We start from the raw sequence: 7,848 nt of genomic DNA on the forward strand, positions 1-7,848 counted from the left end.
TTTTGATAAACATCAAAGCGACGATCTAACATACCATTGAGAATATGGCCACGGCATATGTAATCGTCATTTTCCATTTAAGTTGCTTCTATGTCTCATCCAGAGACTCGTTCTCAGCATCCTCCGGTACAGTAGGCATAGGCATGCTTAGAACATACACTACATTCAGATTTGTGAGGAGAAAATGCATCTTCTTTGGCCATCTCCGAAAATCTACTCCTTCAAACTTATATAACTTTCCAAACTTTGATGTCATCTCTCGCACCCATAGACCAGCCATATTTCACAAGAAAATACTCTTTAAGATTGTTTGTTATATTGGGTTGTAACCCGTAAATTGTGAATTATATACTTGGATAATTATTGAATCGCCGTGCTTTCCTTAAAGAGTATTTCAACCATATTCCAAACTTTGGGTTACACGAAATCCCTTTGTAGGATAAGACAATCAAAGTCTCACTCTTGTTCTAGGCTAAGATATAAATAAAGGTTTAGTGCTTATATGTATTTCTTCAAAGTCTTTGATGATCTTTGAACAATGAATATTTTTCTCTCTCTCTTTCTTACTAACTATTAGTTTTTGATTTTTTCTATCTTCATTTGCCAATGCCTATACCTCCTTATGTAGAGAATGAAGAGTTGCAACCAATAGTTGCAATGGTTAAACCAAAAGTTGCAAAGGTTGGTGAAGAGTTGCAATGGTTAGTAAAGAGTTGCAATAGTTAATCACCAAGAATTACATTTATCAATATGGTTAATTATCAAAAGTTTCATTATATAGTTGCAATTGTTCATATAAATAATTGCAATGGTTCATATATGATATTGCACCCATTCGCTTAAATATATAACACGCCATGGAGAAAATGATTCAATATGGCTAACGGCAGACACATGAGGAGAAGAAAAAGAAAATATCGAATTGGAAAGAATCCAAACCTATCATCATTGAAGAAGAAAGAAGAAGATCGGCTAAAAGAGGTTTCAAAAATCTCTGAAACAAAGAAGGTATATATGGAAATCTAGCTAGGGTGAAGAAGGAAAATTATGGCGTTTGCATCAACCGCACCATTGAACAAATGATTCGGTGCCTCAGCTTCACTGTAGACGCGAACCAGCCAAATCTAAAATAAAAACTCCCAAATCGATTTTTAGATCCAACAACAAAATGAAACTTACGAATAAAAAAAATTAAAGAAAAAGAAACATAACGGAAAAAGAAGAAGAAACCTAATTCTAGTGCTATGATAGCTACCGGAGCCAGTGACAGAAGCAAACGGCAGCGGCTTGAGGGTTAGAGAGAAGCAGGAGACTTTTGGTTAGAGAAAGGACGAAGTTGAATGTTAGCTAAAATTTTGAAGAAAAAAAAAACACTCTTTATACGAGTTTGGAGCTGACGTCAATGTGTCGATATCAGAATGATGAGGTGGCCAACACTTATAATGCAATCTAACGTATCCAATAACTGAAAACCACGTGTCTTTGTCTGATATTGCCGTGTATCCCTAAAGAAGCTATTCCAAAAATAAAGAGAGGCGTGGGTTAGCAAAATTATTGTCTGATGCTAGTTCGAACTTCCCAACACGTGGGCTAGCTTTTCGCCGTGTCGACTATCCGACGGTACGTTCGCACTTTTAAATTAGGTTGCTTTGCTCGATTCGTGAGAACAATTGAAAAGATAACGTCTTTCTCGCATTTTTTTAGTTTATTTCGAATGCTGTAAACACTCTTTTGCTTTGCTTATATAAAGGAAAGGATTTGTTGTTTATAGAAATGCAGATCAAGATTTTGAGAAAAGAAAATACAAAGATCTTCGTATTCAGCGGTCAATACATCGGCCTATTGATCTTTAGAAAGATTGGTCGTCCATTGTATGGCCCATGGACCGTCGAAGTACATCTGGTTTGACGGTTCAAGTCACTCTAAGCCATGGTACCTTTATGCAATCATTGTCATCTCATTCTTTTATTTGTTATAGATATGGGGCTATTAATACATGATTCTGATCAAGTTAATACATATATACGAACTATAAATGCAGTTAAATGTAATCTCACGCTAAGCCATATGGAGAAGGATAAGATCAGGAGATCTCTAGCATGGATGGGATTTTCGTTATAAAGAAGGAATATACATATTTTAAACTTATATTCGGATTATAATATAATTAAGTCAGATTGAAATTTGAATCAGTGAATTGTTTTCAGTCTTGTATCAATATATATATGGAAAAAAGTTCTCTAGCTACACAAACTATTGGGTAATGTATCTGAAACCTACTGAATTATTAAAATGTGTTCCAAACTACACCAACTCACTGAAATATGTTGAATTCATCATTCAGGGCGTAATTAGATCTAATCAAAAGTTCTTGGCGTCAATCGAATTCTTTAAACTTTTATCTGATCCAACCCCAAATCCAACTATTAAAATGACCCGATCCAACTCTTATGTTTCGTTGCCTCTGTGATGATAAAAAAATATATATCAGAAATTGGGTTTCTTCACACACCCGAGTCATTGCGCTACATGTTCATTCGTTTACAATGACAACTGCATATAAAAACCTTGAGAATGTCTCAAGAAAATTGAAACAAATGTGGTGCAAAGAGAATAACAATTGAAGTTAACACCTTTGTCACGTTTCCACAGCTTCAGGAACATCATATGAGAATCCATTGTTACTTCTTCCGACAACTAAAATCCAGGAAAAATCGTATCCCAAAACAAAAACAAAATTATTAGCAAAGAATTGATTTTAATTTTCTCAGACCGAACAACAAAATTTTCCGACAAAGCTTATATTAAGTTTTTTTTTGGAACAACCCTTGGTCTCTTCTTAGGTCTCCTTGGAGGTCTTTTCTCAATCATGTTCGAGAAATTCTCTGAAGATGTATGGTCAAGACGGAGATGTAGTCATTCATGAAGCACGACATGAACTACGACATCAGACAAAGATACCAGAGTTGGTCGAGTCTGTTAACGAGCAAGAAGTCAGTTTAAAGAAAGTATTGAAGAAGAAGCAATCGAGTTTAGATGAAAGGAAGATTGGCTTATTCGCTGAAGGAATAGATATGGAAAGTTTCCATTAGATAGACTTTACATCTAGGGTTTTTCCTCTAAGAATATAAAGAGCAGTCTTGGCACTGCGTGGCCGTTCAACACACAGAGAGAGTTTTTAGCAATAAGAGGTTTGCAAGTCCGAATAAGGTGAAGCAAAGCCACTAGGGGTTAAGAGCTTGAGCGGTTCATTGACTACTTCAAGTCTGTGAACGAGTGAGACTAGTCAACAAGTCAAGGTTTGTCTTGAGCTTGCTTGAAGGATTGCTTTTAAGAAGAACTTGTATGTGCTTTTAAAAGGATTAATCTAGTCGTATTTGTTGAAAAGAAATATCCCTATGTTACTGTGTGTTCTAGTTAGTGTAGCTTGATTATCTTACATTAACAAGTGGTATCAGAGCGGGTATCTGTATTTGTTTTTAAACAGGTAAGATCCTGCGGAGTAAGATGGACAACTACCGTGAGATGTTGTCGCACTCAAAGGTGATTCTTAAAGTTGGAAACTACAGCTTTTGGAAGGCGTGTATGAAGGCAGCGATCAAGGGTATTGATCCTCTGGCGTGGAAAGCATGGGAATCTGGGTGGACCGCACCTGTTGCCAGAGGCGATGATGGAACAGATGTACCAAAGGGAGAAGAGCTCTGGACTGATGAAGAAAACAAGATGGCTAAGTTTAATGCTAGAGCTCTTACTGTCATTCACTGCAGTGTAGCAAGAAAACAATTTGAGCTGATTCAAGGGTGCGAATCAGCAAAAGATGCTTGGAACATCCTTCAAGTTCATTTTGAAGGAACACTGAAGGTTCAAAGTTCCAGAAAAGACATGCTTGCTACCAAATTTGAGGAACTTAAGATGGATGAGCACGAATCAATTGGTGACTTCAGCTCCAAGCTCAGCTCATTGGCTCAGGAAGCGTTGACGCTTGGTAAAAAAATACAAAGAAAAGAAGCTAGTGAAAAAATTCCTAAGGTGTCTACCAGCTAAGTTCATGCCGTATAAGGCAGCAATGAGTGTGTCCCTGAACACTAACGACATGACCTTTGATGAAGTAGTTGGGATATTTCAGGCTCATGAAATGGAGGTATCTGGTGGAAAGAAGGCAAAAGGAATCGCGCTAGCGTCAGTTGAGAAAAGTGAAGTCATGGATAATGATCCAGTGAGTCTGCTGGTCAGACGATTTGACAGAGCCCTACGCAAGGTAGAGCAAGGACAGAAGAAGTTCATCTCGGGAAGAAATACAGGTGCTGAACCTGACAAGGGTAACAAAAAGGCTGATGTCAAGTGCTATGAATGCAAGGGATATGGTTACTTCAGAACCGAATGTCCAACGTGAAGAGAAGAGAATTTCAGTGTCATGGATGTCAAGTCTTTGGTCATACTCAGGCCGAGTGTGAGGCAGATGGAAAAAGGAAAAATGAAAGATCCATGATTGGAATCAATGACAGTGACTCGGAAAGTGACAGTGAGGAAGAGTTGAACAATTTTGTGGCTTTTCTTGGAATAACTGACTTTGAATCAGGCTCTGATAGTGATGTTGAACCAGAAAGAGAGTTGTATGAAAGCTATAAGGAGTTCCGTAAAACATTGATCAGACTCAGTATGGAGAATCTCTCTCTCACTAAAGAGAAAGAGAAACTAGAAGTTGAACTATCTCTCGTTCGAATTGAACTTCAGAGAGAAGCTGAACTGGCTAAGGAGAGTGTCGAGCTAATCAAAGAAAAACTAATTCTGGCCAAACAAGCTGAAGAGCTCAGACATGAAGTTGTAGCTGAGAAAAAGGTGTCGGCAGATCTCCAGGCAAAACTGGATCACCAGAACAAAAACATCAAGATGCTCACTGGAACCAAACAACTGGACAAAATTCTGAGTACTGGAAGAATGGAGAGCTCACATATGGGTTTAGGCTACACGGGAAGACAGAATGGTAATACAGGTAAGACAAACTTTGTGTCATGAGGGTATGCACATTGAGAGGAGCTCAAATTTAAGACAACCGTGCGTCAGGCTACTGGGTGTTTCTTCTGCGGGAAGTTTGAACATTACAAAAAGTTCTGCTACAAGTACCTCAACAGGGTTAAGCAAATGTGGAAACAACACAAGTTTTGGAGAATCAGGAAAACTAACCAAGTCTGGATGAAGAAAACTAACCTGTATTCAAGACCAGTCATTAATGGAGTTGGTGGAGTTAGGTGTAACATGGCGCGTGTCACAGATGATTCAGATTCAGATGAACCATGGTACTTTGACAGCGGATGCTCCACACATATGACTGGGAATGCTGAGTATCTTGAAGAAGTGTCAAAGGTTAAAGGCGGAAAGGTCACATTTGGCGATGGAGGATATGGAATCATCAAAGGCAAAGGCACCACGTGCAACTCAGACTTACCCAAACTGGTGAATGTGTACTTTATCAAAGGACTAAAGGCAAATCTGATTAGTGTGAGTCAACTGTGCACTACAAGAAAACACGCCAAATTCCGACGGAGATTCCGACGGACAACAATGTCGTCGGACGTTTGTGATGGATTACCGACCAATTTCCGACGAAAACCAATTGAAGTCGTCGGAATTTCGTCGGCCATTTCTGACGGAATTTCGACGAAACATGGGTCGTCGGAATTTTCCGACGACTTTTCGACGACATTTCGATAAAAAATGTAACAGTTACGTCGTCAGAAATTTGTCAGAATATACCGACGAACTTCCGACGACATTCCGATTAACAGTACAGTCGTCGGTGTATTCCGTCGGAATTTTCCGACGAATTTCCGATGAACCATGTGACCGTTGCCGACAAATATATATGACCGTTGTATAGCCGTTTGAGATTGGAAAATACCGACAGAATTTCAACGGACTTCTTTACATCCGCCGGAATTTCGTCGGAAAGTCGTCGGAGGGCCGTAAGCAATTTCTTATAAATACAGCTCCTCCTCATTCAACTCATTCACACTTCATTCTCTCTTCATTCTCTTTAGTCATAACAATTCCGTGAAAAACATGTCTTCAGAAGTTTATTATCGTTCGTGGATGGATAAACCTCATTTGGATCCGAACACCAATTTGCTTACGGAAGAATACGTTCAAGGGATTGGAGAATTCATGAGGCTTGTTCAACAGCAACCGGATGCAAAAAGTGGTATGTTAAGATGTCCCTGCTCTACTTGCAATAATAATAAGGTTATAAAAGAATTTGATGTTTGGACTCATTTGTATATGAAAGGGTTTTCACGTAATTATAAAGTTTGGTACCTTCATGGGGAAACTGGTTATGAATATGGTAGTACTAGCGAACCTCAGCCTGTTAGTGAACCTCAGCCTGATATTAGGTTAGAAGAATCTAGAACGGATATAGATTATGGTGTAGGTACTGAGCAGATGGTACATGATCATTATAGAGGGGAAGAACCAAACCCCGAGTCTAGGAGATTTTTTGACATGTTGGATGCAGGAAAACAACCTTTGTATCAAAATTGTAGAGATGGTCATTCAGTCTTATCATCTGCAACTAGATTAATGGGTATTAAGACAGACTATAATTTGGCTGAAGAATGTATGGATGCGATTACTGATTTTGTCAAAGGTATTCTACCTGAGGATAACCTTGCACCGGGTTCATACTACGAGGTTCAGAAACTTGTTGCAGGTCTTCAACTACCGTATGAAGTGATAGATGTATGTATTGACAACTGCATGATCTACTAGAGAGCGGATGAGACACGGAATATATGCAAATTTTGTGGGAAACCTCGTTATCAGGACACGAGGGGAAGAGTTCCGATCCCATTCAAAAGAATGTGGTATTTGCCTTTGACGGAAAGATTGAAGAGGTTGTATCAGTGTGAGCGCACAGCAAAAGCAATGAGATGGCATGCAGAGCATTCCACAAATGGTGAGATTAGACATCCTTCAGATGCAAAGGCTTGGAAACATTTCCAGTCAACATATCCAGAATTTGCGGAAGAGAGAAGAAATGTTTATCTTGGATTATCTACTGATGGTTTCAGCCCATTTGGAAAGCATGGAAGGCAGTATTCTCTATGGCCAGTTATTGTGACACCGTACAACTTACGGCCGAGCTTGTGCATGCGACGAGAGTTTTTGTTTCTCTCAATTCTAGTCCCCGGGCCAGATCATCCTAAAAGATCACTAGATGTGTTTCTTCAACCACTAATATATGAGTTGCAACAACTATGGGCGCATGGTTTTGAGACATACGATGTTTCGCGCAAAGAAAACTTTCAGATGCGGGCAGTACTTATGTGGACAATAAGTGACTTTCCAGCATATGGTATGTTATCTGGATGGACAACACATGGGAAGCTATCATGTCCATATTGTCAAGATGACACAGATGCTTTCCAACTAAAGAACGGAAGGAAAACGTGTTGGTTTGACTGTCACAGACGATTTCTACCACCTGATCATCCATACCGCAGGAGTAAGACTTCGTTTACGAAGAACAAGCAGGTGTTTGATGGTCCACCTGAGGAAGTTAGTGGGAAAGATTTGTTGAAGCAGTTTAGGTATTTTGATGCAGAAAGGACGCCAGATGTAGGTGGACATGAAAACATTCGAGTCAATGCGGTTGGAGAGCTACATAACTGGCACAAAAAGAGTATTTTCTGGGATCTACCATATTGGGAGAGTCATCTATTGCGGCATAATTTAGATGTCATGCATATTGAGAAGAACTTCTTCGATAATCTGATGAACACAGTCCTTAACATCCAAGGTAAAACGAAGGATAATTTGAAGTCAAGGTTGGATTTAGTCGATATCTGTGAT

General features: G+C 39.2%; 1 long non-coding RNA gene across 1 annotated transcript; it reads left to right on the forward strand.

The window, feature by feature from the left end:
* Nucleotides 1-1,546: 1,546 nt before the first annotated feature.
* On the forward strand, nucleotides 1,547-2,259 carry LOC106299689. The gene is made up of 3 exons (XR_001261840.1): nucleotides 1,547-1,620; nucleotides 1,772-1,932; nucleotides 2,042-2,259. It is a non-coding gene; the product is annotated as an uncharacterized LOC106299689 (long non-coding RNA).
* Nucleotides 2,260-7,848: the final 5,589 nt, after the last annotated feature.

The sequence above is a fragment of the Brassica oleracea genome, chromosome C6 (assembly GCF_000695525.1).
Source record: "Brassica oleracea var. oleracea cultivar TO1000 chromosome C6, BOL, whole genome shotgun sequence".
NCBI classification, from domain to species: Eukaryota; Viridiplantae; Streptophyta; class Magnoliopsida; order Brassicales; family Brassicaceae; genus Brassica; species Brassica oleracea.